The sequence below is a fragment of the Typopeltis vanoorti genome, chromosome 2 (assembly GCF_054136105.1).
Source record: "Typopeltis vanoorti isolate ZY-2024b chromosome 2, IOZ_Tvanoo_1.0, whole genome shotgun sequence".
Classification (NCBI taxonomy): Eukaryota; Metazoa; Arthropoda; class Arachnida; order Uropygi; family Thelyphonidae; genus Typopeltis; species Typopeltis vanoorti.
The window spans coordinates 124,458,708-124,471,269 of record NC_143550.1 but is presented as its reverse complement, the minus strand read 5'-3'; the positions used below and the strand labels follow the sequence as shown (position 1 = coordinate 124,471,269).

The 12,562-nt window shown below is 36.8% G+C and overlaps 1 protein-coding gene across 3 annotated transcripts in view; it reads right to left on the bottom strand.

The window, feature by feature from the left end:
* The window catches only part of LOC150109410 (tyrosine-protein phosphatase non-receptor type 11-like), a 345,702-nt gene that overhangs the window by 43,662 nt on the left and 289,478 nt on the right, over positions 1-12,562 (bottom strand). The window lies entirely within an intron of this gene.

Sequence of the window (12,562 nt, the reverse complement as noted above, 5' to 3'; positions counted from 1 at the left end):
TATTCTCAGTGCTCTAAGGAAGCGGTAGTTTTGTTCAATTCCAACCTTACACGGGTAGGAATTAGACTATTGTCCCAACAGCATTTAAGAAAGGCGAGTCTGTTAAGGAATTTAGCACATACCTTGTCGAAGGCTTTTGTGTCTTTGCTGGAAGCTTTTCCATAAAGATATTGTATTTCCATGTTTAAATTTCTGTAGCTGTTGCTACTATTCATAGTGAAGTTTCTGGAACAGAAAACTGCATAAACACTGGAATGCAAATAAACAATTTACCAGCTAAAATGAATTATTTACAAGCCAACGTTTCACTAGCTCAAGTTAGCATTATCAGATGCAATTTAACACTACACACTCAGTGAAAACAAAATGAACTGGATAACAAGGACAGTCACATGCATGGAAGGCGACAGCAGTGCACTTTGTAGTGATTCCTGTTTAATTTGATGGGTAGATAAGGAGGTACCAAATTCTATGTAAAATCATACTGCTGGTTCTGTTATAGTTAACTGAGTTCTATAGAACTTGTGCCTCTTTCTCTAACTTTTCACATTTCCTAAATAATACCCATCCTTGAATTGGTTTCACAGTGGAAGAGGAAAAAGAAGGGGATCTGGCCCTCTTGGATACTTTAGTTACAGGCAATTAGATGGATCCCTCATATGTTTGGTTTACTTTATGCCGACACACACACACAACTACCGTCCTACTCAGAAACTTGGAATTTTCAAAACTTTAGCCTCCACTGCAGAGCAGTTTTTGTCTCAGGATCTGGCACTGCACCTGGAACAAACAGGGTCTATAAACATCATTCCACCAAAATGGATTAAAAAAAAAAAAAAACTTCCTCTAAAAGAGCATGCCCCCCCCCCAAAAAAAAAAAACCAGACTATACATACATTATATCTTTACTCTACATCAAAGGCACATCAGATACACTGGTTTCCTTCTGAAATGACACAGAATCAGAACAGTATACAAATTCTGACAAAGCATTTACCTTCTTAAGACAAATCAAGAATCTCCTAGACTCTCTCTCCTTCTCAGGTATCTACAGGATCCCCAGCCAGTGCAAAACTCAATATTTTGGACAGACAGGACAAACTACTTCAGTTAAATAAAAAATACATAAAAAAAAACTTTGTTGGAATGGACAACCAAAAAGTAGACTAGTTTAGTGTGCCTTAGCATGTTAAGATAATTAAGTTAGCACGTGAAATAGCCCCACTTTCTTCTAAAAGCCGGGCTACTTCACAAATCAGAGAGAAAGAGAGTGTTTTTGGAAGTGCTAGACATTCTACTGTTGTCGGAAGTTTTTCTACTTGGTTATACTATAAATTACTACAATACTTCCATTACACTATGTATACTATGTTCCAAATTTTTACTGTCTGCTATAATACGCCCACAGATTTGAGACCCTTCAACACTTCTGCACATGTCACAAAAAGGACAATCCATTCCGATAATAGGGTAATCAATCCGTCTTCTGGGATGAGTTGTTTATTATTACACGTCAGAAAATTAACTTCTCTTTTATGATCATTGTAGTTTTTAAAGTGGTAACTATTTTGCTTGTATAACAGTTGAGAAATTTTATTTATAAAGCACGCGATTTCGCATGTTGGCGACCAATTTGTACGTCCTTCATTTCTTTCTCCCCTTCAATGATAACGTCCAAGAGTTAATTAAATCTCATTCTGAAGAATTGAGTGATTCTGACCTGCTAAATTTAGATGCACAGTGGAAAGCTCCCAAAGAATATGAAGAAAATTTAAGCACTGATAGTCCATCAAAAGAGATTTCACAGAAACAATTTGAAACTATTTTTCGTACAACCAAAGTTTTTAAGCAGCAATGCTTAGAGGCTGACCCTGATGAAGAGAGAAGCAGTAAAATTTGCAGAAGAGTAGAAGAGGCAATAGGGCCATACCATCGGTTGTATGAAAAAAAAAGAAACAAAATGCCCGCAAAACTACATTAGCTCAATTATTTGTTAAGAAGTAGAATAATAAAATTTATATTCTGAATATGTTTTATTGTCTTTCAGTTTCATGGTTTTTCTTTAACTAGGCCCTGAGACATACTTTAATTCTTTTATAAAAAAAATAAGGTTCAATAAAGAAATTTGAAGAACGAATTATACTTTTTCCCATAGCTTATTATATTCGATTAGTGCGTTTTCGATTAATGCGCCTGTTTTAAAGAACGCATTAGGCACACTAATCGAGGGATTGCTGTACTTGAGCATGAGCTACTGAAGCATCAGCTTGTAAATAATTTTATCTAGAAAATTATTTATTTTCATTCCAGTGTCTACATAGTTTTCTGTTCCAGAAATTTCAACATGAATAATCTCACAATGAAAAGAAAAATTGTAAGAAAATTAAAAATTGAGCAGCTTTTATAGGTCAAATGCAGACTGAACTATACAAATGTTATTCAAGAAAAAAATGAAAGCGTTTGCAAACAAGAACCAAACGTTCAGTGTCAGTAACAAATGTGCTAAAGAAAACACTTGCTTGTTTTAGCTGACAGGCTTAGGCGTCGGATGTTATTCATAACTTAATTTCAATGGAATTACAACACCCAAACAATAACTAAATTATAAAAGTAAGTTTATAAATTGGTTTATATTTCACTGGATTTCAAACCAGGCATCCTCAGAGAAAAACAACATGTTACATTTTTTGTTTGGTGCTGTAATAATGTTAAAATTAATTTATGAACTGATTGACTAATTCAGGTATGGAAGGCATGCGTTGAAGTTGTCTGCAAGGATTTAAAAATGCAGTCCTTGAAAAGAAGAAAGCAGGTTGAAAGTTTCTAGCAAGCAGGCAGCAAATACCCTAAGAGAATATAGAAAAAAATATAAACGTATTAAGCTCTAGAAGATAAATATCTGGAAGTTCACAAAATGTTCTAGAAGCTATCAGCTGAAAAAGCTCAGAAAAGAAGAAAAGAATACAATAAAATTAATCAAATATGATAAAATTTGAATAGGGGTAAAAATTAATTCAAGAGGAATGCAATAAGAAGTATATGTACCAAAAGCTTCAAATGTGGAAAGGCAGCTGTTGTAGGTGATAAATGACCAGAAATACTGAAATATGAAAGTATAAAAATTTTATAGTAGCTGCACTGCACAATTCAGAAAGCATGGTCAAAGGGTCAAATTCTGGATGATCAGAGTAAAGCTCTCATAATTCTCATATATAAAAAGCGAAGTAAAACTTATGTGAGAATTACAGAGAAATTTCTCTACTAAGTGTTCCAGATAAGATGTACAAAACATATCTGAGAAGAGGTTAAAAGAAATTGTGGAAGAGAAAGAAAAATGCAGAGATAATCAAGCTAGATTGAGGTGAAACAGATGTTGCTGAAATCCAATTATATTTAATGACAAATAATCGAGAAATTATGGGTATATAAGAAGGAATCAAGTTTAACTTTTGTAGATCTAAAAAAGCATATGAAAAGATACCAAGGGAAAAGCTGTTCAGAATGCTATAATTACATAGGGTAAGTGGAACATAATTTAAGTCAGCATGTGTAAGAAAGTGTTGCACTCTATCTTCACTTTTTATTCATCATCATTTTTGGATTGTATTATCAGGGAAAGTGGCCTTGGTATTAGAATTGGAAATATCAAACTTAGTTCTTTGGTTTATCCTGGTGATGTTGTACTCATGAAAAAATCTAGTACAATTTTGGGTTCTTCAACTAAAATGAATTCTCACTGGAAAATCTAATTTAGTTAAAGGATTGGCTATTTAGGCACAATTTTTAGTGAAGATGGTAAATTAAATATGGAAATAGACGACAGGATAAGAAAAGCTGGGAGGCGATATGATTAAATGTATATGAAATAAGAGAGGAATTAGCTAAAACACTAAATTAGCAATATAAAAGAGTATTCAAACCTGTTTGACTTACAAAATGGGTTTGAACACAGCTAATCAAAGACTGGGGACCAGATGTGACAATTCGGAGAAAAACTGGGGTTTGGGTTGAATGCATGGCATCAATGGCAGAATAATATTAAAAGATGAAGATATTAGGAAGGAACTTGACATTGCTAGCTTTCTTTCAAGAATGTGTGAGAAGAGCCAATCTAAGGTGATATAGTTACTTAAACAGAACAGGGCAGGAAAGCTTAGCCAAACAGATGTTTGATGCCAAGATGGCAGGAAAAACACCCAGAGACCAAGATCTATTTGTAATGATACAGTAAGTGCTCTAGAAGATAAAAATATAAGATTTGACAATAGTGGAGAGTTAAGTGATAAACTAATTTGGTAGAAATTGTTGATAAGACATAAGTAATAATGTAAACTTAATTGTGCAGTACGTTCACAGTATGTGGAAATTCAGAAAAGTGATGATGAAAATCTTGCATGCCTATGAAGTTCTTTCAACAGAGTTTTAAATGACATTGAAAAAGCAGCAAAGACAGCTTTCAAAACTATTAAAATGACATATCAAGATCTTTCAGAATATTTATAGTAGTATATTATTATTACGGGCGACTCCAAGGAGTCCGTAGACTCACTGAGGGAGGCCCTAAAGATCATGTCCATCACAACTATTTGACATTCAGACAGTATCTATCATACTCTGCCTTGAACTCATTCACTGTCAAAGCACCCACAACAGACTCAGGCAGCTTATTCCACTCATTCACCACTCCAAAAGTAAAAAACCCACCTCTAACAACCTTACTAACCACACTCTTGCCCAGCTTCCATGGATGTCCCCTAGTCCTCCCACCACCAGTCCTGTTCTCAAAAATATCCTCTGAATTAATCCTAAAGAAACCCTTCAGCAATTTGAATGTCTCAATCATATCTCCCCTTTTCTGCCTATCAACCAATTTCTGCAACTCACAAATCTTCAACCTGTTTTCATAAGGTTCATTCCATAGACCTGCTAACATCTTGGTCACTCGCCTCTGGATCCTCCCAACCTCCTCCCTATCAAGAAGAAACATAGGTGACCAGATCTAGGCACAGTAATCAAGATGGAGTCTTATCAAGGCTCGATACAGAGGAACAATAACTTGCTCATCTCTGCTCGTCAAAGTATTCTTCAGCATCCAAGCGATTTGATGAGCTGATTTAGCCACTTTTGTAATGTGCCCCCTAAACTTCAACTCCCTATCCACCAAGACTCCCAAGTCCCTGGCCACATCTGCATTCACTATTGCCCTACCCAACTTAGCATCATCAGCAAACAAATGAACCATTCCACTCAGGTCCTTCCCTATATCGTTAATGAACAAATTAAACAGCAGTGGTCCAAGAACAGAACCCTGCAGCACACCACTAGGCACAGGCCATCTTTTGGACTCTACTCCTGAGTAAACTACTCTCTGGTATATCTCCATCAACCACCCTCCTATCCATCTCACCAACCCTATATCCATTCCCATATGTTGCAGTTTACGGATTAGACTTCCATGTGGTATCCTGTCAAAGGTCTTAGCCAGGTCCAGCAGTATCACTGTAAACCCATTACCCTTATCCAGTTCAGCCGTCACTGTGTTATAAAACCTGAGCAAGTTACTGAGGCATGATCTACCCTTCACAAAACCATGCTGTCCCTTCAGGACTAAACCAGACCCGAGACTCAGATTAAACAATATGGTTAAGGGCACTGACAATTCTTTAGTCGCTTCATGTAAGACCCGTGCTGATATACCATCCGATCCCACAGATGTATTCACATTCTCTTCTTATTGTGCTATCTTCTATCGAAGGTCAGCGACCATCTTGGCGAACAAACTGCGCTCTTGTGCTAATCTGAGCAGTTGTGCACTACTCTTTCCTGTCCACGTCTTGATGTTGTCAAACCATGATATTCTTTTTCTTCCTCTAGTTCCTTTGCCAGTATTCACATTAAGGTTCTGTAATAGACTATTCACCTCCATATATCGTTAATGAACAAATTAAACAGCAGTGGTCCAAGAACAGAACCCTGCGACACACCACTAGTCACAGGCAGTCTTTTGGACTCTACTCCTGAGTAAATTACTCTCTGGTATCTCTCCATCAGCCACATATACAACCATATACTAAGCAATGGGATGTAACATTTCATTTCTTCCCAAGCTGGTTGTAGTGACAAATGATTTCATCACAACATTTCTGATTTTTGCAGTTTCTTATTCAAGGAAATCAATAATACTAGCTATAAATAGAAGATTACATAAAATTGCAAATGCATATTTAGTGTGTTATTTGTATTCATATAAAATTTAATATGTCAACACCCCCCCCCCCCAAAAAAAAACCCTAGAATATTTTTACTTATGTTCATATTTGAGCAGTATGCTTATGGTGTATTCTAGTAAATGCTGCTGAAATATCAGTATCACAATTAACTTTTATTAATTTTTCAATAATTTGAAAAGCAGTTGTGACCGAAAAATAATAGTGAAGTCATGTTTAAGTTTATGTCAGGTTTTCTCCCTTCCCATATTTGTTTTATTATACTTATTAATTTCAGATTTGATTTCCCTATGAGATTGGAATTATGGCCTAAACCACAGGCCAGTATATTTTGTCTGCTAACTGCATGCATTGTCTAACTAGCTTGTCATTTCCATGAGACCCAGTTAGTCATGATTAAATAACAAGCTCTTATAAATCCCTCTAGATGCAAACCAAACTTGGCTATTTCTATCAAAAGAATACATAACTGGATGTGCAGACAACTGCACCACTATGGATGTGCTGATTAGATTTGACTTTATTTTTACTTATTTTGCTGTTTTTTTATTCAAATATTTACTACTGCTGTGTATATGCATTATTAACATCCTTTTCAGCTTCATTAGCTGAGTTGTTACTGTACCTGCTCTCCAATCAACAGGCTGAAAAGGATTGATGTTAACAATGAAATGAATTTCATTGTTGAGTGCGAGACCACTGTTCTGTTTACTGGAGGCCTGAAGCGACTGTTTGGTATCTTGAGCAGAATTTTTGCATTGTTCAATATTATAAGATTAAAAACTCTTAGCCCATGCACAGCTGATATACTATAGGGTTACAACTTTTTGTGTGGAGAAGGGAGTCATGTAAAACATGAATACAGCTTGGCCCCAATCAATGTGATCAATCCTGCAAGCGCATTGTGCAAAATGTAGCCATAAACCAAATATAATAGCCAAAATGAAAAATTATAATTAGTCCATGACCTTCAGAATGTCCATAATTTTAAAAATACCATTTAAACAACCTTTTAACTGTATGGCATATAAAAGATAATGAAAATACGCTGTAATTGGGCAAAAGGATTTATACAAAACTGATGCCCTGCATTTGAATGAATTTGGTGTGCGGAGACTGAAAAAAGTGTTGCTGAATGAAGTGAAAATGGATGTGCAGAACCAAGGAAACTAGAACTACCAAGAAGGGGGGGGGTGAGTGGATATACAGACATCAGTGAGACAGTTGAGTGTAAGAATGTATAAAATGTACCCGAGCCAGCTAAGGACAAAAAATGGGAATGGGATATTTAGAATAACGTCAAGATAGGGGTGGGACAAAAGGATCACTGCATTTCATGTATACTAATGCCAGGAGTATTAGGAACAAAAGAAGAATTTTTGGCCTTGATTGGCACTTCCTGGCCACAGGTTATTGCCCATTAGTGAAACATGGCTGACGGAAGATGATATAGTTAGTGGGATAGAATGTGTAGGTTATAGTGTGTTTAGGAGGGACGGAGAGAATAAAATGGGCGAGGGGTGTTATTGATGATAGCTGATGAACTGCAGCCAAGGAGAATTAAAGTTGTATCGCAGGATAATGAAAAGAGCTCATTTGAGGCTATTTGGTGTGAGATTGAGACAGGCAGAATAAAATATACAGTTGGGTGCTGCTATAGACCAGGTGATGGAATAGATGGTGGAGATAGTATGCATAAACAAATTGATGAAATGAGTGGAAGGAGGGTAATTATTATGGGGGATTTCAACTATGGTAACATTGATTGGAAGGAGGATAGGACACATGTGAGGAAGTAAATGGATTTTATTCAATTATTAAGAGATAACTATCTAAGACAGCATGTAATTGAAAATACTAAGGGTGTGAGAGTGCTTGACTTGGTAACAGCATCTCAGAATTTAAATGTAATGAATATGACCATGTTGCCACCTATTGGTGAGAGTGATCATAAAGTCTTGACCTGGGAGGTGGCTAAAGGTGTGGAATTTTCGATTAAGACAGGGTATATGTGGAATTACCGTGCTGGCAAGTATGACAAGCTTAGGAGATTGCTTGGATCAGTGCCATGGCATGTACAACTGCAAGGGCTGGATGTCGATAGAGCATGAGAAGTGGTCAAGGAGCATTTACAGGAGGTTACACCTAGGGTCCGAATAGTAAAACAAGGGGGATTAAATGGATGAATAACACCATTAAGCTTGAGCTGCAAAAAAAGAAACAACTGTGGAGGGAATTTAAAGAAAGAGGTGACCTGCAGGGACACAATCGGTATAAAGTGCAGGTCAGAAGAGTAACAAGTGTTGTAAAAAAAAAGCAAAAGCGGATTATGAAAGGAAACTAGCTATGCAAGCTAAAGAGAATCCCAAACAGTTCTTTCAATATGCTGCAAGCAAGAAAAAAACATACACAGCAAAATGATTTTAAGGAATGACGATGGTAAGGAGGTCACTGAATCAGTTGATATAGTGGAGTTACTGAGCGAGCACTTTGTAAAAGTATATCATCCAGGTGGTGACATTGAAAAAATGAAGGAACCATTAGTTTATACGGAAATTGTGATGAATGAAGTGGAGGTGAATAGTCTATTACAGAACCTTAATGTGAATACATCTGTGGGATTGGATGGTATACCGGCACAGGTCTTGCGTGAAGCAGCTAAGGAATTATCAGTGCCCTTGACCATGTTGTTTAATCTGAGTCTCGGGTCTGGTTTAGTCCCGAAGGTGTGGAAAGAGGGGGAAAATAGTTTCACTGCATAAAGGAGGATCCAAGACTACGGTTGCAAATTACCGACCGATCAGCATATCAGGAGTCGTTGTCAAGGTATTGGAGAAAGTAGTCAAGGGAAAAATACAGGAATGGATTGATGAAAATGAGATACTGTACGGGGGACAGCATGGCTTTGTGAAGGGTAGATCATGCTTTCTTGTTCAAGTTTTATAACAAGGTGATGGCTGAACTGGATAAGGGTAATGGGTTTATAGTGATACTGCTGGACCTGGCAAAGGCGTTTGACAGGATACCACATGGAATTCTAATCCGTAAACTACAACATATGGGAATGGATATAGGGTTGGTGAGACGGATAGGTGGGAGGTTGATGGAGAGATATCAAAGAGTAGTTTATTCAGGAGTAGAGTCCAAAAGACGACCTGTGACTAGTGGTGTGCCGCAAGGTTCTGTTCTTGAACCACTGCTGTTTAATCTGTTCATTAACGATATAGGGAAGGATCTAAGAGGAACAGTTCATTTGTTTGCTGATGATGAAAAGTTGGGTAGGGCAATAGTGAATGCAGAAGATGTCAAAATCTTGCAGGATGACTTGGATAGATTGGAGTTCTGGGCTAATGAGAATGGATGTGAATTTAATGTGGAACTGTATTCCAGGAGATTGATGAGGCCAGGGACTTCGGAGTGTTGGTGGATAGGGTGATGAAGTTTAGGGGGCACATTGCAAAAGTAGCTACATCAGCTCATCAACTCACTTGGTTGTTGAAAAATACCTTGACGAGCAGAGACAAGCAAGTTATTGTACCTCTGTACCAAGCCTTGATAAGACCTCATCTTGACTACTGTGCCCAGATTTGGTCACCTAGGTTCCTTCTTGATGGGGAGGAGGTGGAGAGGATCCAGAGGCGAGTGACTAAGATGATAGTGGGTCTATGGAATGAACCATATGAGAATAGGTTGAAGATTTGTGGGTTGCAGAAATTAGTTGATAGGCAGATAAGGGGAGATATGATTGAGACATTCAAATTGCTAAAGGGTTTCTATAGGATTAATTCAGAGGATATTTTTGAGATCAGGACTGGTGGTGGGAGAACTAGGGGACACCTATGGAAGCTGGGCAAGAATGTGGTTAGCAGGGGTGTTAGAGCTGGGTTCTTTACTTTTGGAGTGGTAAATGAGTGGAATAAGCTGCCAGAGTTTGTTGTGGGTGCTATGACAGTGAGTGAGTTCAAGGCAAGGTATGATAGATACTGTGAGAATGTCGTATAGTTGTATGGACATGATGTTTAGGGCCTCCCTCAATGAGTCCAAGGACTCCCTGGAGTTGCCCATAATAATAATAATAATAATAATACAGTATAGTGTGGGAAAAAAAAAAAAACACTGAATAACTACAACCATATATGCTATGGAGTAGACTGGTTTATTAACAAAAATATATGTGCATCCACAACTATTATCTTCAAACAGCAAATGCATGTACTAAAGGAGTGCCAAAATTCAGTACTGATTTTTTTTTTACCATATCATAAAATTAAATGTTTCCTGTAGAAAATAATTGATGAAACTTTACCTTTTTCTTTATAATAATTATAATCTCTGTATCTGAGATCTCTCATGATTTTTGCATTTCTCATGGCTTGCACCACTTTCATGTTTTTTAATAATTTCAGCTAAAGTAACAACTTTTCATTTTTTTATTGCAGTCTTTTTGTTTTTCACTCTTTCTTTTATCTATAATTAACAGCATTAGAAAATTAGAATTTTTAAATGCAAGACTGCATTAGATGGAGACAAGTAACATGTATGCTTCTGATGGTTTAAAATAAATTAAAGATGCCAAGAAATTATGTTATTGGTTTAATCCTTTATCCAAGTGTAAGCAAACAAAGTTTGACCCCGAAGTATTTTCAGGACAAGGCAACTTGTATATAGAAGTTCATAGACTTCATATCACAATGCAAAGCACATATCCTTACGAAGATGTATATACATCTTAAGGGTCACTATCCAGACCGGTTTCGACTTTTTTTGAGATCTCATCACTGGAAGCCACCCAGAGGTGATACCAAGGTTGAAGTAATGCAGGTCATATTTTCATATATGAGAAGCCAAAAGGTGTCACACCTTTATTAAAAGGTGTGTTGGTACTGTTAACACTAATACAGAGTAGTAAAATACTCTGGATTAGAGATAGTCATTGGAAGTTTTCCACTTGGTTATATACTATAAATTAAAGATGCCAAAAAATTATATTCTTGGTTTAATCCTTTATCCAAGTGTAAGCAAACAGATTTTGCACCTGAATTATTTTCAGAATGGGACAACTTGTGTATAGAAGCTCGTGAATAGTACTAAGGCAAGTGATGTGAAGTCTACGAACTTCTATATACGAGTTGCCCAATCCTGAAAATACTTCAGGCACAAACTTTGTTTGCTTACACTTGGATAAAGGATTAAACCAAGAATACAATTTCTCGGCGCCTTTAATTTACAGTATAGCCACATGGAAAAACTTCCAACAATTATTTCTAATCCAGAGTATTTTAATACTAAGGTGTGACACCTTTTGGCTGCTCATATATGAAAATATGACTTCTGCATTACTTCAACCTTGGTATCTCCTGGTGGAAGAAGACAATCCAATACCCTTGGAGGGTAATGGATGGCAATGCTGTACCAATGAAGTTCTAACTGAGGCTCGGCTATTGCTGTTACCCTCCTGCCATGATCAGAGCTTTAACAGCTCAATAACACCTTATTCCTACACTGTCCTCTACAGATAACGGGGAAGATGAAAAGCATTCTTGCTTCGCCCCTTTAAGCCAGTCCTTATAAGGATAAGGACTTGGTATCTCCTTTGTTCTGGCTCTCACTGATGAGACTTCAACAGAGGTCGAAACCGGTCTGGGTAGTGACCTTTCCCATAATGCATAGCATCATATGTGCTTTGCATTATTGGATACTAAGGCAAGTGATGTGAAGTCTATGAGTTCTATATACGAGTTTCCCCGTCCTGAAAATACTTAAGGCGCAAATTTTGTTTGCTTACACTTGAATGAAGGATTAAACCAAGCATATAATTTCCATCTTTAATTTATAGTATAACTAAGTGAAAAAACTTCCAACTTCTGATGATTGATGGAATATACTGAAGAGGAGCAGTGGGCAAATGCTTGTTTAATGCCTGCCCGACGTGCAGTAAGCTTAATACTCGATTCAAATCTCTTTCAACTATCATATAAAAGATCATGTTAACTGCAAATTTCCATTGTGCAAAGTAAAAAGTGGTATAATTTTTCCAAATTGCAGTAAACGAAAATGCATTAATCAAACTCTCAGTATGCAAGGTCTGCGAGTATACTGTTAATATTGCAGATCTCCTTTATGACTTCCTTTTAATCTTAAAAAAATTCCCATATTTCCTCCAGAGGAGTAGACAGAACTCTTTCAGCCCTAAAGAGGTAAAAGCTCACATGTACTTTTTTTTTTTTAAACATGAAGTTTAAACAGAATTTTTAAACAAGGGTATTTGTAAACAACTGCTGGCATCTTGTGATCCTGAAATCCTTTGTATTACTGTCTGAAATAATCTCTGAATT